General features: G+C 31.8%; 1 long non-coding RNA gene across 1 annotated transcript; it reads right to left on the reverse strand.

Moving 5' to 3' along the window:
• Nucleotides 1-1,066: 1,066 nt before the first annotated feature.
• LOC143078373 (uncharacterized) lies at nucleotides 1,067-26,089 on the reverse strand. Its single transcript, XR_012979196.1, has 4 exons — nucleotides 25,946-26,089; nucleotides 5,964-6,195; nucleotides 3,693-3,800; nucleotides 1,067-2,798 (listed from the first exon to the last, which is right to left on the reverse strand). It is a non-coding gene; the product is annotated as an uncharacterized LOC143078373 (long non-coding RNA).
• Between the last annotated feature and the right edge of the window lie 307 nt (nucleotides 26,090-26,396).

Consider the following 26,396-nt stretch of genomic DNA (forward strand, 5'->3'; position numbering starts at 1 on the left):
ATGCTGACACTATAAATTAATGCGAACAATTTGTTTTTCCAAAATTGCTGTAACTTGTATATTACAGTCCCTCTAGACCTAAAATTAAAACTGAAGTACTGTGCAGCTATTTGCAGAAAGAAAAAGCAAATAATGGCAGTTTAGATTGATGCGGTCAAAAGATTTTTGTTAAACAGGTCGTCCGAAGTATGAAAACTACTCGTAAACTGATATTATATTGGTTAATGAGGTCCGATAATTTTGTTATGTGATAACGAGCCATCCTGACTTCCGGAATAACAAATGTATAACAATTCAAATAATAATGCCCCCTAATACTAACGGCCTAATTTATGTACAAAAAATGAAAGAAAAACAAATAATTTATGTGACACATTAACAAAAGAAAATCACTGAATTACATGCTCCTGACTTGGAACAGGCACATAAATGCAGAATATGGCGTGGTTAACAGGTTAAACATGTTCTCTTGCCGATTATAAATCTGAAATAAAACCGGCAAAATAGCAAAACTCTATGTGATGATTTTGTATCTAAGGTTAAATTGTTTACATTGGTTACAGTTCGGTAGAGGCATTATTTTATGCATTGTATATACTTTAATAAAACATAGAAAAGAGTAAGATGTTTCGTGGGTAAACTTTGGGTCAGGTCAAACGTGAAGGGGTGTTCCAAAGGAAACTGTCAGTACGAGTAATGAGACACTTTGGAAGAACACCCCTCCTATAATAATGGTATGGCTACCATTGGGGTATATAAGCAGGAGAGATTCCTAGCTCAGGGTCGATTGTCATAAGTCTTCGTAGACATAAGACCAAGGTACGGTACGTTGGTATTCGAGATCGCAGTCTCGTTTATATTAGATTTATTAGATAATATTACTAAGTGTAATAAAGAACAGGTTGGTTCCTGTTAGAAATACGGACTTGTACGTTTACAAGCTGAACCGTATTGTACCGTATAGGACAAGTGTGAGTCTGTGTGACCACCTTGTAAAGTACATAAGTGTACCAACGGAACAAAGACAAGTGTGTAATAGTACAAATTTGTACCAGTTGTATATATATATATATATTAAAGAAGAATTGTTTATAGCTAGTTTATTAAAGATTGCAAAGAGCAGTTGTACATATTTTGGTTCATTGATGTTAATTTATAAATAAAGATTGTTTGTTGTATATTTTGTAAAAAGAACAATTTTGGATCCAGTATCAAACTTGTAACGAACACATTCTAAATAGAAATAGACACGCTTACCCTGTGTACACGTTACATCTATATATAATTTAAATCGATTTTTACCCAAGCCTTTATATTAAGGCATAGAGCTCTTAAAACTTATAAATTAACTCTAGCCGTAGAATTTATAAATCAATTTTAGCCGTAGAATTTATAAATCAATTTTATCCGTAGAACTTATAAATCAATTCTGGCCGTAGAATTTATAAAAATCAATTCTAGCCGTAGAATTAGAAATCAATTCTAACCGTAGAACTGTTCTAGAAGTAGAACTGACCAAATATTTGGTCAGTTTTAGCAGAGACATATTTATATGTCTCTGGTTCTAGCTAGAACTGTCTAAAACTGTTCTGGGGCAGAACTGTCAGGATCAGTTCTAGGTAAAACTGTCCAAATCAGTTCTAGGTAGAACTGACCAAATCAGTTCTAGCTAGAACAGTTATAACCTAGAACTGACTAAAGGTGTCAGGCTGACAGTTCTACGTACTGTTCTAGAACAGTTCTCCTGACAGATATAATGAGAGGTTAGAAGTGATCTCCACTGTATATACTTTAATTCAGTCACGGACCCAAGATATCACGGGTGTGTTCTTGTGTGTACTAAGTTTCAAATTGATTGGACTTTAATTTCATCAAAAACTTAATTCAATTAACCTGAATGGGACAGACAAACAGACAGACAGACAAACAGACAGACAGACAAACAGACAGACGGAAGGACGGACGGACGAACGGACGCACAGACTAGAAAACATAATGCCCATAAATGGGACATAAAAAGTGAATTTTGGAAATTGCTGGTGAGTCAATGGTTTAGTTTGAAAAATCAAAACTGTGATTAAATACATGTTTGAAATAATGCACGTCTATAACCTACATGACCTATTTGAAATAATACACATATACAGTTGCAAACTTTCCAGAGGTGCTATCCAGCACTTTGATTGATGGAAACTGTGAAAAATAGGCGGGGTTACGTTATGAGGTATTAATAGAAAGGACCACAAAACAAAATTTATCTTATTTGGAGGATAAATAATATATTTGATAAGAATGAAAGACAAGAACAGACATGTAATATGTTGGTGTATTTTTGTTTCGGTGTCTTTTTTTATGAATGAAGGACGGGTCGGGAAAAAGAAAATAAAAATCTTGTATGACTGTTTTTCAAACATTTTCGTCTCTTTTTCTTTGACTGTCATACACAGTATCGATCTCAACGCTGTTTTCTACTTGATCGCTATGGCAACAGCTTCTTGCGACGAAGATGCGCAGTTTGTATAATCCAAATAGAACCAGATGTAGAATTGGAATTCCACCAAAAATCAACACTGCCACAGTAACGGCTGTAGGATATATCTCTTTCCAGTCTAGTATAGGATATATTGGATCCTTGTCAAATCCAAGTTGATATATTATTGTAAAAGTGACGAACACAATGCCGAATATCATAGGATATATCACGTGGAATAGATTTATCACTTTTGCGCATACAAACAAGTTCAGGATGACGTAGACAGAATTGATGGCGTGGAACTCGATGCTTGCTGGATGCGTAGCTAAAAATAAATCAAGAAGATTTAAGCATGTCTAGTGCTACATAAGTTTTATGTCAACCAGAATTGTTACTACTATTTGTTCTTAAGGCTGTTTGATCAGTTCAATGTACGAGTGCGAAAAGTTATGTTTTCGATAAAATACCGGGTTAAAGTTAAGACTTGACTTGAAATAGGAATTGTATGCTTCGCAGTTGCTATGCGTTATGCGCGTGACATTAAGTAGCAACAACAAAGAGAGTTAGGTTCGAACACAAACGAAAATTCCGAAAGGATGAAAGCAAACAAAAAACAAAAAAAGTTGGCTGTGGACTACTATCTTTGTTTGCACAGCCTACGATAGAATGGTGATACATTTTTTTTCTTGTCCGTATGTCCGTTAATCCAGGTTCTAGTTAAGGTACTAGGTTACTATAGTCACAGCTACTTGAAGTACGTGGCAGTTGTGATGCTAACGTTTTATAGAATAATTGCTGTTTAATCCAGGTTTTGTTGTGCACTAATTAGGCAAATATGATTGTATGAGCTAGGCATGGTTTCCTATTATAGACACATATTGTTGGTTTTCTATTTTTCTAACTCGTAAACAATTGAGCTCTCAGATTTTTTGTTTACTTCAAATATTTGATTTACAGTAACACGATAAATGAATAAATCGGAATACGCATAATTATGGCACATTAAATGTATACCTTGGTTCAGGGAGATAACTCTTTAAATCAGGGATGCGTTTGTAAAAGTCAAGTTTTATCAATGTTTGTTAAGCATTTAACTGAAACAGTGTCCCTTATTCTAGGTCTACCTCCCTAAATCACTCGGTATTATGTATGTTGTGACTTTGTGTAACATCATATTATTGCAATCAGCTAAAAGGTCTGCATTTGCCAATGTACTTACAAAGTTCAAGCGCGCTGTAGAATCCCATGGTTACACTGAGGGCTATACCATTACTTGTCTCAAACAAGAACCACACTAACTGTATGTACCATGGCATATTAATCTCACCTAGAATGACACCGAAATGTATTGACAGTTCAAGCCATTAATTATATGCGAATCATCTAAAAATATATACAGATGACCTACGAATTTTATAAATGCTGTTCAATTAAAATAATAATGCTCCGTGTTGAAGGCCGTATTTTGACTTAGTATAATTTTCACTTTTAACGCATAGTAACTTGGATGGGGAGTTGTCTCATTGGCACTCATACCACTGACATCTTCTTACTTCTATATAATAGCTTAATAAACGCATCAGATCTTTTCTACTAGTACACCACTTGGTCTGGTCTACTAGTTCAGTACTCATAGAGTGTAAACGGTAATAGTTCTGATCTTGGACAAAGTTAGTTTTTTATAATTAGTAAAAAAAAATCAATTTTCTTTCTCCGACACAAAATTAAAGAATTACAGAAAGTCTGTAGTTGAAGAGTTCCCGCCATCAATTGTCGACTTGGTGTTCGTAAATGCAGTGTTATTGACGAAGTGGACAGTACAGGTTTCTAGGCTTAATTACGAGACCGACCCATACACAAGTGCATGATCTAATGTAAACACAATTCTTAAATCTGTCGTCCATGCAGTTTACTTACCGGATTTGTTATCACATAAACAACACGACGGGTGCCACATGTAGAGCAGAATCTGCTTACCCTTCCAGAGTGCCTGAGATCACCCCTAGACTTTGGTGGGGTTCGCATTGTTTATTTTTTAGTTTTCTATGTTGTGTCATGTGTACTATTGTTTGTCTGTTTTTTTCTTTTTCATTTTTAGCCTTGGCGTTGTCAGTTTATTTTAGATTTATGAGTTTGACTGTCCCTTTGGTATCTTTCGTCCCTCTTCTTATACTGTAAATCAATTAGAATACCATATTTATATGTAGGAAGATGTGGTGTGAGTGCCAATGAGACAACTCTCCATCGAAATAACAATTTAAAAAGAAGTAAACCATTATAGGCCAACTTATGGCCATATATGTTTATAAATATTGTATGCATGTATGCATTCGTCATGGATAATACATTAAAGGATGCCATCTGTACAACCATTGATCTTGATTGATGAATGAATGACCAGTATTTGTGCAGTGTTGTTCAATTTATAGCAGAGTTTGTGTATCTTTTCTAAATTTCAAATGTTTTTTTTTTTCCTTCAGTAGTTATAGACTTGTCATATTTTAAAATTTTGATATTTGACGTTTTGCACAATTTATGAACTGTGAAATTATTCTCATTCTTAGTTTTTTGTTAAGTTTTGTTCATGGTCAAAATCTAAAGAGTATGCCAAAGCCATGGTGCGAATCGAAAACGTCGATAAGACGCACATCAGTTAACAAATTTAAAGTTCAAACCATAACCAGGATCGAGTACCACAAACCCCACATAAAACCTCTGTGGTGTAAGTATGATGCGTTAATAAAATCACATTTGATGGTGAATGAGTACTATAAACGGCCGTGAAAGTTACAAATATGATGTTTCTAATTGTTGAAATTATAATTCTTAAAATTTTAAATCAAAAGTTACCCACATCTGAAAATAAAGTTACGGACAGTCTGCTTAGTTTCGATCAAAAAGTTACGGACGTCTTATGCATTTTTTAAAGTTGGCCTTGCGCTTTAGTAAACTCTTTATTAACAAATTTATGGTAATTGTTAGTTATTTCTTTATTCAATAATCCTATAAATATTTACATTCTACATAAAAAACGTCGCAAAAGATACATTTTGTATGAATTAAATATCAACGAGTTTAGAGTCCGCCATCTTTAGTTACCCACAACCGTTTAAGCACAGTGATGGTTTGTGAGCAAATCTATTTTATATGTTCCTTTTGTTTTAGTAAATTTATATCCACTGTACTGAACATGAAACGTGAGAATACCAAGCGTCTTGTGTCCTTTTAATGGCAAAAAGTGTATATTCCTTACAGTGAACTATATAGGTGCATTCGCGATTATTGCATCCATATATGAGTTCTAAGGTTTTAAGATGGAAGGGACAAAAGTAAAAAAAGTACGGGAAACCATTGCATATTTCCAAACAAGTGTTTTGTTTCGATGATGTTTTCTCCTGTTTTTCAAAGCTTTTTCACTTCAAAAAGTCCGATATGTTCCTATTCAATAATGACAATATGGCTACAATAACCATGAAAGGGTCTATTTTACCTTTAACGTTTTCAAATATGTCTTTCCGTCTACAGTAGACATACCAAGTCACGATACAATCTGTCAAGTTAAACAATCCAAGTAAAACATATCCCCAGTTTGTAAAATAAATAAAATAATCACTTGGCTCTTGTTCTGCTGTCAAAACAAAGTATGGTTCTAGACCAAACCAGACTAAATGGTAAACCAGCCAAAACGTTGTCCAAATCGGATAGAGGATCTTAGGTCCACACTACAAAGACATAAAAAAAAATTCCTTATAACGCTTTAGGACTTAAACATGGACGTCATATACAAATACTCTGACCTTTGTTACTCTTGTATGTTTGTTTTTTTAATGTTAGTTCGTTAATATTTTTAGGAGTTTAGCGTGCCGTCAATTTTAACTAGTACACATTTTTGTTTAGGTGTCAGTTGAAGCCATTCATGCATGCATACATGCTTTTCTTGCTGTGTTGAAGACTCATTGGAAGCTTTAGGGAAATGGCTATTGTTATATTATAGTTCGTTCCTGTGTGTGTACATTTTAGTGTTATTTCTGTTGTGTCGTGGTTCTCTTACATTTGATGCGTTTCCCTCAGTTTTAGTTTGTAACTCGGATTTGTTTTTATGCCCCACCTACGATAGTAGAGGGGCATTGTGTTTTCTGGTCTGTGGGTCCGTTCGTGCGTCCGTTCAGGTTAAAGTTTTGGTCAAGGTAGTTTTTGATGAAGCTGAAGTCCAATCAACTTGAAACTTAGTACACTTATTGCTTATAATATAATCTTTCTAATTTTAAAGCCAAATTAGACTTTTGACCCCAATTGCACGGTCCACTGAACATAGAAAATGAAAGTGGGAGCTTCAGGATAAAGTTTTTGGTCAAGGTATAAAAATCAATGTCCAATCAAATTGAAACTTAGTACATATGCTCTCTATAGTATAATGTTTGATCCCAATTTCACGGTCCACTGAACATAGAAAATGAAAGTGGGAGCTTCAGGTTAAAGTTTTTGGTCAAGGTATATGAAATCAATGTCCAATCAAATTGAAACTTAGTACATATGATCTCTATAGTATAATGTTTCTAATTTCAATTCCAAATTAGATTATTACCCAATTTCACGGTCCATGGAACATGGAAAAGGATGTGTGAGTGGGGCATCCGTGTACTTTGGACACATTCTTGTTTCTCTATTATAGATTAATGAATTTCGAACAGCGGTATGATACTGGTGCCTTTATTTAGGCTGATTTCAGCCCTTTTGGTCGGGTTGTTGTCTCTTTGAGACATATCTTATTTCCATTCTCAATTTCTTGTAGCAAATCAAACTAATACAATTTTGTTTTCAAACGTTCACAATTTCAGGTTTTATCGTTCCCTATAACAAGACATTTTGCCGGGTGGTAACATCAAAGATTTGTAATTACATTTGTAGTTTCAAATTTGTCATTTTTATGCCCCATTTATGGGCATTATATTTCTGGTATGTGCGTCCGTTCGTCCGTTCGTCTGTCTGTCCCGCTTCAGGTTAAAGTTTTTGGTCGAGGTAGGTTTTTTTTTATTAAGTTGGAGTCCAATAACTTGACACTTATTACATGTTCCCTATGATATGATCTTTCTCATTTTAATGCCAAATTAGAGATTTTTTCCCATTTTCACGGTCCATTGAACATAGATAATGATAGTGCGGATGAGACATATTCTTGTCGATAAATAATATGAGGCAGGCATAACCTGTGAATGGGGACGAAGTCTATATGTATTATTTTTTTTAATTCAAACATGTTTATAAAGAGAAACGTAAATACCGTAACGTTCCCGATTTTTGTTTGTTGTTAGGGATTTAGTTGTGACGTTATTTAAGTTATGACGTCATATTCAATGTAAACAAAAGAAACGCTTTCATCAGGTAACGTTTTTTTTTTTTTTTTTGTTTTATAACAAACAATTTTTAAAAATGAATCCTTTCTTTGACTGATAAATATACATTTTATTCAAAGTCTCATGCAAACAAGACCGGAAACGGAAGTAGATTTCTGCGCAGATCCGGAACATCAAAAACTCGACAAAAAAAAAAAAAATTGAACGATTTTGAGTTCTTTAGTACAATGAAAATACTGAAATGACGTCTCCTGAATATTGCGTCATAACTTTGATAACGTCACAACTAAAATCCCTAATAACAGAACCAAAATCGGAAACGTTACGTTCTTTGTTTACATTGCATCTGACGTCATAAGGTCACAACCAAATCCCTAACAACAGAACCAAAATCGGAAATGTTACGGTATTTCCGTTTCTCTTTTTAACATGTTTGATTTATAAAAAAAAATCATACAGACTTCGTCCCCATTCACAGGTTATGCCTGCATCATATTATGGGGACGAAGTCCCCTATTACAGTAGAAAATTTAATAAAAAAAAAAGATAAAAAATCGGGAAAATTTCCCGAATTTTTCATTGTACTAATGAACTCAAAATCGTTCAATTTTTTTTTGTCGCGTTTTTTAAATTTCCGGATCTGCGCAGAACACATAACTCTACTTCCTTCTTCCGGTGTTGTTGTCGTGAGACTTTGATATGTCTAGTAAAATATAGGAACTCAAGGAACACAATACCAATATTTCATTTTTAATCATTCTTTGTCTTTGGTATGAATAAACGTTAGGCCTACCTGATGCATTGCGTTTCTCGGTATTTCCGTATCTTTTTTTTTAACAAATATTTAAATTACAAAAAAAAATAATTTAAACAAACTTCGTCCCCATTCACAGGTAATGCCTGCCTCATATTAAAAAACAATATACATTTATTTTTCATGGATTTTTTTTTTTTTATTCATAATAAAAAGGTCGATATTCTAACCATCATGACTGAAGGTAAATATTCATTCAAAATTCCTTTGATGTCGAAAGGAATGTAAAAAAATGAGGTTTCCTTTTGAATAAAACCCCAAATTATTACAAACTATTTTAAAGCAATATCCCACAAAGAAATAACGTAATTGCCGTAGACTGAAAAATCCCCTAATTGACAGTAGAGCACTTTGATTGGGTATAACGATTTGACATCACGTGATTTTGACGCCATTGAAATTTGATTGTAAACAAACAAGGTCAGAAGGTTCAGTATCATCGACAGCATCGTACATTGAGTTACTGAGAAACAACAATTACGAGAGCTTGACAATGCATGTAATAAAAAATGAAAGCTAAGCCTGTTATGTCTAATTGATACTGACAATATAAACTATTAAAGTTACTATGATTTGTTATCAAATGAACTGTAACCTCAAAATGAGGAAAACCATATGGCACCGCCTAGACCGTTTACCTATCACAGTTGTCGCGATATATAATATGTAACTTGCTTGATTATTTAAGTGTAGAATAAAATGCTAATCTAAACAGATGCCTTCTACCTCAATAATGTTATACTTAGTAATACATAACAAAGCCTACAGAAAAAATAAGAAAAAAATAGCCTTAGGATAACGACTTATCAACACACCTGGATAAATATATCAAATTGAAAAATTTTCTATGTTTAATAACTTATACTTAAAGTTGCATTTCCGTTAGAGATAAAATGTCATTCGTAAACACAGCCGGTTGTGAAGGGACTATTTTGTTACCGTTATTACCATTTATTTACTATTTCACATTAATTTTATATTAATTTTTACCTATTATTGCAATTACTATTATGTTCTGTAATGACTGTAATAGCACAGATTCCCGGAGACACCATTTTAAATTTTGACCCTGCCACTTTTTTTTTAACAAAAATTGACATTCCGTGTGTCGCCGAAAAAACAACACGTGACGGTGCTTGTTTGTTTTGTCATGGTAAAGAAGGTAAAGGAATGGTGCAAAAGCAACATGTATTATACAGAAAATATAAATCAATCTAAGCCGTTTGATAAGAAGAATAATTATTGGCAGGGCTCATTTTTATCAACATAGCATCAGTTATCAAATAATGGGGTGGAGGTGGGGGGGGGGGGGTTATTTTCACTCTCCTCCTGGAGGCAATAAAGAATATATATATTTATAACAACAATATTTTTTCACCTGTATAAAAACCACCCTGCTAGCCACTAATGGGTCTGAGACAAAAATACCCCACCTCCATAAGTGGACTTCAGCTGGCCTCTACATGTACATGTATGTAAATAATATTTCTATGCTATATTTAATTGATACATTAAATTTTGTAAATCAAGATATATGTAGGTTGTCACTTACTTAGTTTAATATTTTTATACTTTGATATAAGTAATCTACATTCATACCTACACAATTTAGTCATGTTAGTCCTTATACATTGTAACTAGGATGTTTTGCAATTATATTTTTTTTCCGGCTGTTTTCTAGCAAGGACTAGAGAGTGAATGTTTATAAAGCGAGAAATTAAATAATTATTTAATGATAGTAATAAATTTTAATTTTTTAATTGTAAAATGATAGTAGATGCATAACTAAATCAAAATTATATCTTTCTTAAATTCACCATAGTTTGATAGTCTGGTACAAATGTGGTAGTTTAAATACTTTTTGCACTAATATGTGTTAGTTTTCCTTTTAGTTTTGCAAACAAATGCACATAAAGAAAGAATAGATAGGGACAGAGGCTCATACACACAGCTTGTGAAAGTTTTGCCTATTTATTTGAATCTGTTTTTTTTTTTTTTTTTTTTTTATTATTCATTTATATTAAAGGTAGAAATCATAGTTATGTAGTTTATGTGCATGTGACAAAAAAGTATTCTCTGAATTTTTACAAAGGCCAAATCATACCATGGTGGATTGCTTGACTGTAAGCTGTCAATATAATGAATACACTGAAAATAAGAACACTTTAAGTTCTAGACAATCAAACAAATTAATATTTGCATAAGTACAAATGTATACTTTATACTGAACATGAAAAATGATATATATGACTTATTGAATGTCTATGACTTAACAGAAATGTGGTTATTATTTTCATTAGAGCTAATTTCCTAATGCTTGTAGAATAAGACTTTTGTTGGCTTGCCTGCAATGTTAGCTCAAGCATTGTAATTAAGATCGACTTCTGCAAACAATATAGATAAGCATAGTTATTTAAACTTGTGTATATTATTTTTCAATTTAATTAAATGTTATCCTAATAACAGATGTGCAATATACAAACAAATCAAGCAAGCTAACCAAATTCTTACTCTACATACATTAGGATTTTTTTTGTAACTACTGCTTGTATAATTTCCTTTCATTTTAGCAGTAAATACACCATTATGCCAATAAATGATTTAAAAGGGCATCTGGAGTGAAAAGACAGACTACTGTGTATAACATATATCAATCAAATTATAAATTATTCATTTTTCAACTAGAGTTTAATAACACAAATGTACTGTCTAAGTTTTATTCACAAAATTCACAATGCTACAAAGTACTGAAGTTTTATATAGTTTGTACATGTTGTGCTATTCATATGAATCTTCTGTGTCATTTCTCTATTTACATGCAAACACAGGATCATACAAAATTAATAGATTATGAAAATCATGTATAGTAAACATGGTAAAAAGATGTTCATACATGTACAGTGTATGTAGAAATTGAGTCAATACCTAGCTATAGGAGTAATTAAACACTAAAAATACTGTCTTTATTTTTAAAGTTACCATTAATCTAAATTGCAGTCCTTCAAATGACCATGAGTACAGTTGTAAATTGTTAATGGAAGAAGAGGAAGAAATTGATGGACATAAATACAGTAATCAGACAAAAACAATTATGCACAGATTGGCCATTATGACAAAAGTGTGTCAGAAATCATATCTGATTTTCTTTTTCAGTCATAAAAACCTTCCATCATTAACGATCTGAACAAAGAAATAACAGTATGGGTGCCATATACGGTGCAGGAAATGCTTACCCTTCCGGAGCACCTGATTTCACTCAAGGTTGTTAGTGGAGTTCGTGTTGTTTTTTTTTATTATTTATAACTGTTGATGTAAATGTCTTTTGATTTTATGAGTCTTTGTTTACTCCTTTGGTTTTGATTGTTATTGTCTTGAATATAACAAGTGACTATGCCAGTTTATTAAGTACAGACCTGATTTGTATATACATGATGAAGATAAATTCACCATAAAAATGTTTATTTTTGCTTTATTCTTTTGCAGGAAACCAAGTATGAAATTGAGACGGTTCAGTATTCCTAGCATATTATAGTATTCATTTATACATGGGATTGCTATACAACTATACAAACAGCTGATCATGCACAAGCCACCATTTGTTACTTTGTAACTTACTAATTGCTTTATCTTTTGTTTTTGCTTTAATTTACTCATTTGGTCTTATGTTGTTTCTCGCCTTTTTTTTTTTGGCTTGCAGCTAAAATTTATGCTCTATACTAACAAAGTACATTATATATAAGTCTGTATATGTGGGAAATACACTTGTTGTATGTTGGTTCGAATCCAACTGCAGACGAACAAATGTAAGCTAGTTAAGCTTATGAAAGCACTTTATATACAACGTGTCGTATATTGGTATGACGTTGGCGTCGTTGTCGTCATCGTCGTTGTCGTTGTAGTCCGAAGACATTTGGTTTTCGCACTCTAACTTTAGTAAAAGTAAATAGAAATCTATGAAATTTAAACACAAGGCTTATGACAAAAAAAAGGAAGGTTGGGATAGATTTTGGGTGTTTTGGTCCCAACAGTTTAGGAATTAGGGACCAAAAAGGGCCCAAATAAGCATTTTTCTTGGTTTTCTCACAATAACTTTAGTATAAGTAAACAGAACTCTATGAAATTTTAACATAAGGTCTATGACCACATAAGGAATGTTGGGATTGATTTTGGGAGTTTAGGGGCCAAAAACAGGTCCCAAAACAACCATTTTTCTTGGTTTTTGCACAATAACTTTAGTATACACTACACACTGTTAAAGTCTGAAATGGCCTATATCTGTACTCGACTGTACTGATTTTTACTCGACCAGTCTGAATTGGTCTGACTTTTACTTGACATTACTCGACCCCAGTCTGAACCATACTTGACTGTACTGAATCCTACTTGACCCTTATCTTTGCCGTTGAAAATAGTCTGAACTATTACTCGACCAGTCTGAAACAGTCTTAACCCATTTTTGACATGTACTCGACCTATTTTTCCAGTCTAAACCATACTTAACCAAAGGTCTGAACAATACTTGACCAGTCTGAACCATACTAGACCAAAAACCCTCTATTTTTTAACTGTTTAAATAAATTTCTTAAAAGGGATAAAATTAAAATAAATTTCTTAAAAGGGATAAAATTGAATAAATAAATAAAATTATTTTTCTGATTAGTGGTGAAATATAAATTATTTCATATCGGTTGAGAATAAGCTTCTCTTATTGGATAAAAAGGGACCACATGACATTCATTATTCTTCAGTAATAAATTACATCGGTCATTAACAGAACGAAACGGACCAGAAAACCGGTCGTTAACGAATTTTCACATGATAATGACCGATGGGGCGTGGTTTCCATTTGTTAATGACCGCTGGGCGTGGATTCTCTGTTAATGACCGGTGGGGCGTTGATTCTCTGTTTAGACGTCCCTTCAATATAACATTTTCCTGTTTTCAATAGTATATTTAAGTTATTGAATTGTTTACCATATGTTTTGGTAAATTATAAAATTATAGAGAACTTGATTTAGTATTCATATACTGAAAAATTGCACTAAAATGAATGGCATTATTGCTTCGACTTGTTTTAACTCTTTGACATAGAAATCGTACAACTACTCGAGTTTGCTTTGGACATTTTGAATCTATGAGAATTTTCGAAAACATGGTTCATCTATGAAATAAACATAAAAGTTTTTGAATAAGGGGTCATTATCGTGATATATGGACTGCCCGTAGGATAGTGGTATTGACTGTGACAGCGATAATGACCTCGCCTTCGGCTCAGTCATTATCACTATCTTAGTCAATACCACTGTCCTGTGGGCAGTCCATATATAACGATAATGACCAGTTATTCAAGAACTATTATATAAATATAACCTCTGCTTTGGACAAACTCATAAATAAGATCACACCTGATCAGAGGTATTAAATTCTAAATAACATTGATTCAAAATTGCAACATCCTGTTTAAATTAAATAACAAGGCCTTTCGAATATACATGTATGTACTAGATAAGTAATACACGAATTTAAGAAAATAGGGCTTTCTTTTTACCTGTAAAACACACATGTACTGGGTTAATTAGAACATATTAAAGTGCTTTGTGTATGCCATGTTAATTTGACAAAGAAATACTTAAATTAATTTAAAAAAAATTTACTGTTACTTTGGAATACATTTCCTTTTTTTAAAAAGGTTATCAAGGATTGCTAGGGAAATTCTATTATAATGATTATATTAAATTCTTGGATTAATAAAGCAAAACAATTAAGCTCTCATTTTTTGAAAATTTATTAAGTTGTTTTATATACTATTTTATATATATCTTAATAAAAAAAACATTCACTGCATTATAAACTAAAGTCAACTGACAACATAAATCTATACTAGGCTTAAGTTAATGGTGAAAATAGTCCAGTTACCATAAAATACTTCCGAAATATTCATAAAATTTGAATAATATTAGTCACAATTCATTTTTTTTAGATTATTTGATCAGCTTGTTTTATTTATATTTTAAAAGTTGATATATATTATTATGTAAGTGTTGATTAATATTGAGTTGAAGTTATATTATGATTGATTATTGTGAAATTTTAATTTCAGAACTGTATTGAATACATTTTTGATTTCAAGTTGTTTCATTTTATTTCATTTTTATTTAAAAAATTCCTAAATTGATAAAATTCAGTTAATAGATACAAAGAATAGGTCTAGTTTGGTTAAGACTTGGTCGAGTATGGTTCAGACTAGGTCGAGTACGGTTCAGACTAGGTCGAGTACGGTTCAGAGTAGGTCGAGTACAGTTCAGACTCGTATACAACGGTTAAGTACTGGTCAAGTACACATTCAGACTGTTTAGTATAGTTCAGACTACAGTCGAGTACTATCAAGTAAATCTCAGACGAATTCAGACTGGTCGAGTAAAAATCAGTAAAGTCGAGTACAGATATAGGCCATTTCAGACTTTTAATGGTTTGTAGTGATAAGTTAATAGAAGTCTATGAAATTTTAACACAATGTTTATGACATCAAAAGGAAGGTTTGGATTGATTTTTTTAGTTTTGGTTCCAACGAATTAGGGGCCAAATGGGTCCAAAATTAAACTTTAAGGTTCAAAGGGTCCAAAATTAAACTTAGTTTGATTTTAACAAAAATTGAATTCTCGGGGTTCTTTGATATGCTGAATCTAAACATGTACTTAGTTTTTTTTATTTTGGGCCCAGTTTTCAAGTTGGTCCAAATAGGGGTCCTAAATTAAACTTCAACAAAAATTCAATATAGGGGTTCTTCAATACGCTGAATCTAACCATGTATAGTGCAGTATTGGGGAGCATGTATGGAACGGATACGAACTCTGCGCCGGAGATTGGTTCATTAGTAGAATGAAAAATTCGGGAAATTTTCCCGCTTCTTTTTTTTTTTATTGATTTTTCTACCATAATTGGGGACTTTGTCCCCAAAAAAAATTATACAGGGAAATTTTACTCACGTTTATTTCAAGCGAATTGATGTTTACGTAAATTTCAACCGAATTGAGATTCACGTGAAATTCAAGTGAATTGAGATTCTTGTGAGTTTTATCGCAAACGTTACGAGCTGATACGAGAAACTCATGTGAATAGATTTCACGTGCGTCCCATGTGATTTTAACCTGAGCTTCACACGAACTTCACTTGAAAATCCAATGATTTTTTTTAAATTAGAAAATCAAGTGAATTTTGAAAATAAAGATATTGAAATAACATCTAAATTTTCAAATTTTATTAGAAATGTCAACAGCTTTTTGGAATTTTATTGATTAATCTGAATGAGAAACTGATGCGTTACTAATCTCTTTTCAATAATATAATAATAATTTCATATAGTAACAAGAATGTGTCCATAGTACACGGATGCCCCACTCACACTGTCATTTTCCATGTTCAGTGGACCATAAAATTGGGATCAAAACTGTAATTTGGCATTTAAATTAGAAAGATTATATCATGGGGAACATATGTACTAAGTTTCAATTTGATTGGACTTCAACTTCATCAAAAACTACCTCGACCAAAAACTTAAAACTGAACTTTGCACTATCATTTCCGATGTTCAGTGGATCGTGAAATTGGGGTCAAAAGTACTTGAATTTGGCATTAAAATTAGAAAGATTATATCATGGTAACATGTGTACTAAGTTTAAAGTTGATTGGGCTTCATCAAAAACTACCTTGACCAAAAACTTTAACCTGGCACAGAACGGACGAACAGACGGACGGACGGCAGACGAACGGATGTACAGACCAGAAAACATAATGCCCCTCTACTATCGTAGGTGGGGCATAATTATTAAAAATTGTCTTGTTAGGGAAAGACCATTTATCTGCAGGTGGAAGGTCAAGTGTAACAATCAATACCTCTTTGCCAAAAATAATTTATTTTCATTAATAAAACACTAAAACACACACCATTTTTTCAATAACATATTAAAGAAACATCTTTTTTTAAACGTCATGTGAGTTTATGGATTCAAACTAGATTCAAACTGTTTTGATTTGAAAACAAACCCCAAAAAATACATTATGCTCCCACAAAAGATGGATGCATGGTCGATGCCCCTCTGACAATATCTAATGCGTTGTAACATTAGTTTTAATTTACGTATTAAAATTAAACATTTTACCTGAATCTGTTCTAAAATAGAAAATATTCGAATCGATTGTGCATGCATTTTACAACCGACTGGTTTTTTATTCATTTTTAATGGACATTCATTTTAAATATGCATTCATTTTTATTCATCTTTTACCGTTATCATAAAAAAACTGATTAAATATTTGTTAGTTTGTACATAAAACATTTGTATGAATCTGTTGCAATCAAATGCAGCTTTTTAAAAGTTTTTCAACTTATTTATTCTTAAGCTTAGTGCGTGGTTTGTATTTTCTAACAACATCACTAGTATGATGTGTATCTAAACTTATAGTTTATGAGGTTCAGTGGTGGATTCAAAGGGGAAAGGAGGTCGTAAACATTCCGATCTAATTGACAACATTATTGTACATTTTGTTGTGTCAAAACCACAGTACCGAAAAAATAAAAAAAAAAACCTTATTTCATATGAAACAAGTGTCGTGTGATTATAATAAAAGGAAATTATTGAACCAATGCATGCAAATATACTAAATTAATTCATCTGTGAACAGTTTTTATACGCCCGTCGAAATTTTGACGGGACGTATTATGGTATACAAATGTCCGGCGTCCGTCTGTTCGTCCGTCTGTCTGTCTGTCTGTCTGTCCGGCGTCCATATGTCGCACCGTAACTTAGAACCGCTTATCTAAATTCATGAAACTTAATATAGTTGATTCTAATGATGGTCAAACGATTTGTTTATTTTTGGGTGAAAATAGGATTTAAACTTTTAGAGTTACGGGACTTTATAACTAAAACAGGGGTGTGTATTTTTCACAGGTCGCGCTGTATCTCAAAAACGATTTCTGATTATTGCTTTAAACTTCACACACTTCTTAATTGTAGTAAGCCAAAGATCTGTATACTTTTTTGTGATGATTCAAAATTTTATTTTAGAATTACTGATTTTTTTTTTAAAAAAGGGGGTGTTTTTTTTCACATGTCGAGCCATATCTCATAAACGATTTATGATTATTGCTTAAAAATTTACACACTACTTAGTTATATCAATCTAAAGATCTATATACTTTTTTGATCAATGATTCAAAATTTATTTTGGAGTTATTGTAGTTTTTGTAAAAAAGAAGGGGGTTTTCACATGATGCATCGTATCTTAAAAACCGTTAATGAATATTGCTTAATACTTTACACACTTCATAGTTATATTAATCTAAAAATCTGTATATTTTTTGGTGATGATTCAAAATTTTATTTAAGAGTAATTAAGTTTTTTTAAAAAAAAAAAAGTTTTTTTCACATGTCGCGCCGTATCTCAGAAACTATCTATGATTATTGCATAAAACTTCTCACACAAGACGAAGGGCGTATCATGCGCTCATGGCTCAGCTGTTTATTTTTACATATAAAAAAAAATATTATTACAAATTCATAATGTAAAATCGAAAACAAACATTTCATTCATTGATTATTAATCTATTTACTTTGACCGCATATAACCTTTTGGATAATTATGCAAATGTATACCAAATATGTCCTTGATAAATAATCAACAGATGCTCATTGAGCACATATATAATGCTTCGCACAATACCGCGACACTTATTTGTTGATAAGTATTCTTTTATAAGAAAAGAAGATGTGGTATGATTGGCAATGAGACAACTCTCCACAAGAGACGAAATGATACAGACCTTGACAACTATAGGTCACCGAACGGCCTTCACCAATCAGCAAATGTGTGGTTTGTTTTTATTTATTTTCCATGCGTTCCGATTTGTTAGTGAAACAATTATGATATCATCAAATTTCTGGAATTTTTTAGAGTGTGGTAGATATTGCAGCAGCTAAGAAACATTGATGATGCATTACATACTTGCAAGTGTGTTAATTCCGTATTCATGTGAACTTTGATTTAACTCCTTAGCTAGAGATTATTAACGCATTCATTGTGTGTGTTCAATTATATAAAGGAAAAGAATATCAACGATGGTAAATAATTTGATTGACTCATTTGATCCACATAATACTGTTGTCTTTATATTGATAAATATAAACTGCAGGTATAACTCTCTGTGAGCTTTGTAGTAGTGTTGATTTACGCTAGAAGTTGTATATATCAATAAGTTCTGATAAGCAGAGTACATTTCTAACGAATTTATAAACTTAGGTATGACATAGAAACGTAATATATAAATGTACATGATATATGTACAAGTTTTATGTTTTATGCTGTTAACCAGGGAAATGTCTTGTTATCAGTAAACAAATACTTGCAGATTTCCATAAAGTAGAGCTCAAATAGCTAAATCACGGGTGTCATTCGGTTTAACAAGAGAAATGATCGTGAAAGAATATCTAACGGCGGTCAAGTATTGAGAGACGATTGTGAAAGTTCTGGTAACGGATCGTGAAAGACATTTAATCGAGAAGACATATGAAAGGTCAACAAATATTCTAATTCAATTAAGTACACAGACAAATTAACGACAAAATAAAACTGTCTGTCAAAATGGTTCAACATTATGATTAGTAAGTGAAAATATCCATTTTTAAAAGTACATAGTTATTACAAAACAACAAAAGGCAGATTGCTTCTCGACATTTCAATGACATAGAAAATGTAAACAAACATGATTTTTTCACAAATTTGACTAGAAAAACTACTTTTATCCGAATAAGGGCATTCTATTTGAATTAATGAAATGGTTCTCAAAGTTATTTTGTATAAACATTGCGATTTTTCAGATCGTGAAAGATCACGTATCGCATTTTTGAAGATCGTGAAAAGGATCGTGAAATATTTGATGCTACGAAGATGTTCAAATTATTCTTCAATTATATCATAATGTATATTTGTTATTGGTACTAAGAAAAGATATAAAGGTCACATCTTCAAATAGGTTTAAGCATTTCAAAGTATTAATATTTTCAGAAAATGAAATGTAAAATAGTTGGATGATTGTAAGATGAAGCTTTTTATTGTCATGTGAAGTACTCACTTATCACGAGTTATAGGATACCCACATTTTGTATATTGGATCCTATAAACCACATGTCCGTCAGACAAGATTCACCTGACCCCGAATTTGCCTCATTTCATGGATGAAGATTCATTTTTGTGGTCAGGTCCGTATCGCGGATTCGTTAGGCTTTAGGATAAATGTTTGTTGTTATGATTGTAAGGTGTAGATTGTCGACTTCTGCAAGGTTTCAAATATCATCGAACTCATTATCATGCATTAATCGGCGATGTTCGGTTTATGTTGTTTAGCCTTTTGGATATATATACCTGTATGCTATAGCGCCAACTATTTCGTGTATGGTGTACATGTCTGTCTGCATGTTTCATATATGTGACCAGCCACGACATATCCAGGCGTATGGTGGTAGAACATCATTGTGAGAAAAAATGCTGTTAACTATATGTGACTAGCCACTTCCAGGCTTAGGACTCTACATTGTCTAAAATTTGCTCTTGTATATTTATCTATATAATATTCCGAAACAAAAGTCTCTGTCATGTTATTATGAGATATTTGTTGTAATAGCAATGAAACGAGTCATTTCGAATACCGGTATGAAAATGAGATTGTTCTAGGACGACTTTTATTTATTGAAGACACTAATTTATAAAATACAACTTTATTGTATTAATTGGCTCTTAGTAATGTTCAATAGCATATTTGAATAAAGTTTCAAAGAATTAAATTTACTACGATATAAACAATTCTTAGCTATATTTTAGAACATGTAATTTAAACTTTTTGAAAAAAAGTAGTTTATAATTTGTCAAAGTAAGCTATAAGAATTCCTTTTTTAAAATTTAATTGTTTTTTAATTTAAGATTTATCATGCATGTCTCTAAACAAAGTATGCGACGCGTAACAGTTTATATGTCTTGGTGTTTTCAAATATGCATTTGATACAGAGCATTTATTATGGATATATTTATGAAAGAAATTTTATAGAGCAGAGCATTTTGTTTTTTTTTTGTAGCTCTATTTTAGAACATGTAATTTAAACTTGTTGAAATGAAGTTAGTTTAAAATTTTTAAAGTAAGCTTTAAGAATTCCGTCTTTTAATTTAGATTTATTATGTATGTCTCTATACATAGTATGCGACGCGTAACAGTTTATAAGTAGGTGTTCTGTTATATGCATTTGATACGGTGCATTTGTTATGGATATATTTCAGACACCATTTATCATGTTTATGAAAGAAAATCTATAGAGCAGAGAATTTTGATTTTTTTTTTGTTTCAATTTAAAATTAATTCAAATATTTTTCACTTCAAACGATAAAGTAAAACTCTTATATATGATGTATAGTTTGGCGTCCGCAAAAAAGAAGCCAAGGAAAGTGTTTAGCTCTTCTTCACAATATTTATCGTGTTTATATAATTTTTCTAAACAATTACGTTCTACCTCCACAAGCCTGGAAATGTCATGGCGGGTCACATATGACCATGATGACGTCAATTGTATTTGATATATTAAATGATAGTAAGATGTCTATGTCTGGCTGTCGGTCAGGGCTCATATAATTTTGACCTTACGTTCCGAATTAATTGGCCAATCATAACTTTTACATTTGTCAGTTTCGAAGGCACTGTAAGGATCGGAACACATTTATTTGGTGTACGGGATATATGTAGAGATCTGTATGGCATGGTATTCTGATCTTGAACTCTTTTTATGAACATTGAAAATCTTAAGCGCATTTGACACTTCTAGTAAAACCCTTCATATTATAGACGTTCAACAAATATACTATCATAAGTAAAGCAGACGAGACATTACAACATTTTCGCTCTGGTATTATATAGTCTGTAGTATATGGTTAAATCAGTCCACATCTGCATGTGTTGTATATAAAGAACTTAAGAAAGTACTGTTGCACAAAATGTTGGTTATCGTTCAATCTCAAATTACTCATGAAAGATGCATGCTGTTTGCTGTATTTTTTTATTTGATGGATATCATTTTGGTTTAAACGTTGAATATCCATATTATTTTCTAAATAGTGTCGGTCTGCCTGAATTGCACCTGACCGATTCTCAGAGCTGAATCGTTCACACTTATTTAGACACGTTTTTAGTTGCTGTTTTTTAACTTTCGAGATAAAGTGTTGAATAGAAACAAATAATAGTCTTAATGTTCATCCTTATCAAAATAGTTACAGGCTTCAACCAGTTGCAGGTTTATCAAATGGTAAAAGAAATACTGATTTCTGATTACTAGTATTAAGTCTGGTCACGCATTATCTTTCACGATCAAAATAATGCGTTGCCTGATCTTTCACGATCAAGTTTGATGGAAATTCAACAAATTCGAGGTTTTCATATACAAATTAATGCTTTTAAGGGAAGAACGTACTTTAATTTTGCTGTACAATTAGATACACCAAAAATTAAATTTCAAATACATTATGATAAACTGAAATATGACCATTATAGGTACATAAAGCGTGTTATTTGTAATTAATTTAATAGACATGCATTGCGCCTTTGGTGTTTTTTTTTCATAAAGTACGGCATATTTCCTTTATCTTATTTCACAGTTATGTTGAGAAAGTTAAACCATTTTGACAGACATATTTTTTTGTTCGGATTTGTTGCGCGTTTCGAAAATTAAGCAATGTTTTCAAAGATTCTGAACTAGAATTTACATTAAATGTCTTTCACGATCTATTACCAGAGATTTCACGATCATCTCTCAATACTTGACCACCGTTAGATATTCTTCCACGATCATTTCTCTAGTTAAACCGAATGACACCCGTGTAAATAGACCATGGATTTAAAGTCGTAAATGAAAATTGGCGTCAGTTTTATCTGAAAACTACTTCTGATTATTAAAATCACCACTATTATGAATGTACACGCAACTTAGATATTTTTATCAGATTGAAAACTTTGAAAAATGTTGCATTTGCATTTGAAGTTGTTATCAATAATTAAATTTCAATAATTGTGAAAACGGAATTTTGATCGATTTCACGAAATTTTGTCAATATAAATTGGTCAGGAAAAGTTTTCCAATTTACTCATATATTTTTTGTGTATTTGGGTGTGGTCCATATTATTGCTGTGCAATAACTTGTAAATATTTAAATCATGTTCGAAAATAAATAATATCATTTTTACCTATTGTGTCTGTTTGTTTTGTTCACGCATCGGTGACAATATAATGGAATTTGATGTGACTGTCATACAAGTGAGAGGTTTAGCTAGCTATAAAACCAGGTTCAATCCACCATTTTCTACATTTGAAAATACCTGTACAAAGTCAGGAATATGACAGTTCTTGTCCATTCGTTTTTGATGCGTTTTGTTATTTGATTTTGCCATGTGATTATGGACTTTCCGAATGGATTTTCATCTGAGTTCAGTATTTTTGTGATTTTACTCTTTACAAAAAGAAGGTTAAGTATTAATCAATCAAACACATAGATAAGTCGGTCAATCTTTGACGAAACATAGTCTGTCATTTTATTTTCAATTCGAAGCAATCTTTTGATGTCACCTGAGAAAGGAATTGCTATTTAAAATAATGGTTGCATGAAAGGTCGTCTTAAAACAAATCGAAATTTATGAGGAGTTAAACAAATAAACTGCAAAAATTGAACTCGATATAAAAAAAAAGTAGAATGCAATAGACCATACTATAAATAAGCTCGGTTCGAAGATAGCTATGCCAGCGTTGGGCATCAATTTTTAAACAGAATAATATGGTACTTATATCACCCATAACTGTTTTCTCAAGGATTTTTAAAGTGGTCAAATGAAGAAAATGTTTAACTTAGTATTGTGTCTCCCATAAAAGAAATTGAAGTACAACGGTTTTTCCTATAAATCTAATAAGATATTTACCTGTGAACGAACAAGCAATTGCGGTGAAATATGACCAAATCCTAAAGATATCAATCGAAATTCATATCTCAATACCTGGCACATTTTTAAACTTAGATATAAGCTGTGGTTTTTACGACTTCCCGCTGTTCAAAACGTGGTTGAAACAACAATCTTCTGACTTAAATAATATATCTACCTTGATCAATATTCAATAATGAATTAATATCATTGATATGTTCATAATTATAAATAAACTGTTGACAAAACTTTGAATATTTTAAAAACTAAGGCTTTTCTACCTCAGGAATAGATTACCTTAGCTGTATTTTGCAAAAATTTTATGAATTTTTTACCCTCAATGCTCTTCAACTTCGTACTTTATTTGGCCTTTTATAACATTTTTGATTCGAGCGTCACTCATGAGTCTTTTGAAGACGAAACGCGCGTCAGGCGTAAATATTAAATTTTATTCCTGGTATCTATGATGAGTTTATTTACAACCGATTCCATCGAGTGTGTAGGTAAGTTATATCTTTGGTTAGCTTGCTTGCTAGCTGAACCGTGAAGTCATTATTAAGTTAGGTAAACTGCGCTCCTTTAAGAGTAGACTAGTACGACAGATAACTGATCTACCCTCTATTCGATCAGTCTACTTCGAAAGGAGGGTGGTATACGTTACCTAATAATAACTTCACGGTTTAGCTAGCATGCAATCTAACCAAAGATATTATTTTTACCTATACACTCAATGTAATCAGCTGTAAACATATTGTAAATGCACATTTAAAAGATTAGTCATATGCAAATAAAATATTTCTATATAGGACGCAAATAATGATAATTGGATCTGTGAACTCTAATAAGAATTTATTTTACGTCTTTAATTAAGGTCAAAGTCATTGATGCTAAGGATAGACCGAAATTTATGAAAAAAAACATGGTTTCCAGATGTTTAACCCAATACAAAAATGCACGTCAGATTCGATTTTAGTCAACATAAGATCTCTACGTATTTATTTTGAGGTCACTATATTTAAGGTTTAGGTCAAAGAAATTCAAACCGAAGAATTTCAAAAGTAGTTTGAAGATGTATTAAAACTTACAGTAAATTAAATTGCAATATCATTTCGATACGATTGTGGTCACTATATTAAAATAATAATTAGCAAACTCGCTTGGTCTTGGGTCAGCGACATACTTACTCAAACAGATTGGTTTAAGACATTGTCAAACATTTTAATTGGTATAAGGGCAAGGGTATTTGAGTTTGTTTTCTAAAGGTTCTTTTATTGTTAAACTGATAAAATGATTGGAAATCAAGGAACATTTTTTTACCTTTGATCTTTTTCGGTTTTAATTTAACGTCTACATCAGGTGTTGTAATTTCAAAAAATATGACGACAAGAAATTCAGAAGAAATATAACACATATTTACAGTATAAGTTTCTAATGCATTTAAATGGGAACCGTTGGAGTTTTTGTTAAAAAAGCTAATGTAATTGGATTTAAAAAAAACAACATAAACGTAGTTCCGTGTAACCGGATTTAAAAAAGAAATGAATATACATTTAAACCGACCAGACCACCCCGGTATATTTAAAGGATGTCATGTATGGAAAGAAAAACAAAACGGTCTCTTTTCTCTTTTAGATACGACATGTGTGACTAACGCATACTTTATTATTTTTTTTTAAATGTGGAACAGGATCTGCCTACCCTTCCGGAGCACCAGAGATGATCCCTAATTTTTGTGGGGTTTGTCGTAAGTTTTCTATATTTCGTTTTGTGTACGGTCTCTTGTATTAATTTTCCTTTTTACGGCATGGCGTTTTCAGTTTAATTTCAACTTATGAGTTTGAATGTAACTTTGGTATTTTTCGTATCTCTTGTTCAAATATTTTGGCCACGAGCATCACTGAAGAGACATGTATTGTCGAAATGCGCATCTGGTGCAGGAAAATTGGTATCGTTAATGTTATTGTTCACTGAAACTCAATGTTTGTAAAGGCAAAGAAAAAATATTTAGAGGTGTTATAGTAATACTACATTATTTTGTAAGCAAATACAGATTATATGATATATACAAGAGGAGCGAAAGATACCAGAGAAACAGCCAAACTCATAGATCGAAAATAAACTGACAATGCCATGATTAAAAATTAAAAAGACAAACAGAAAATTAATAGTATACAAGAAACAGCTTGGAAAACTAAAGATTGAGCAACATGTTTGACAAATCATCATTACACAATATCACATAAGCAGACATATAATAAACATTTTAATAGTTAAATTGCAGTACTAAATTATATTCTTACCTGTGATAGAACAAACAGTTGAGGTGAGATGTGACTAAATCCAAACGATTTACAACGAAACTCATCACGCAGTATCCTACACATTTTAAAAAACGTAGTTTGATAACTGAAATTATTCTTTTATTATAAAGCATTCACAATATGCACTCTCTCTACTTTTGTACATTAAGCTAACTTAATCAATAAATATAGAAAAAGAAAGCATTCAATCGATTCAATAACATGGTTATTTAAATGATAAGTTAACTTTATGTAGGTGACGATTAAGAATAGTTTCCATACACGTGAACTTGATAAACAATTATTGAAAGAGTCATATGAACCGAAAAACGAAGAGCAAAACATCCCCAAAAACATGTTGTGTACGAGTTCACATATAAACATAGCCTTTTTAGTCTTGTAAGATTTTTAATTTCTAGTCTTGTATGATTTTTAATTTTAAGTCTTGTAT

This window comes from Mytilus galloprovincialis, chromosome 6 (genome assembly GCF_965363235.1).
Source record: "Mytilus galloprovincialis chromosome 6, xbMytGall1.hap1.1, whole genome shotgun sequence".
Classification (NCBI taxonomy): Eukaryota; Metazoa; Mollusca; class Bivalvia; order Mytilida; family Mytilidae; genus Mytilus; species Mytilus galloprovincialis.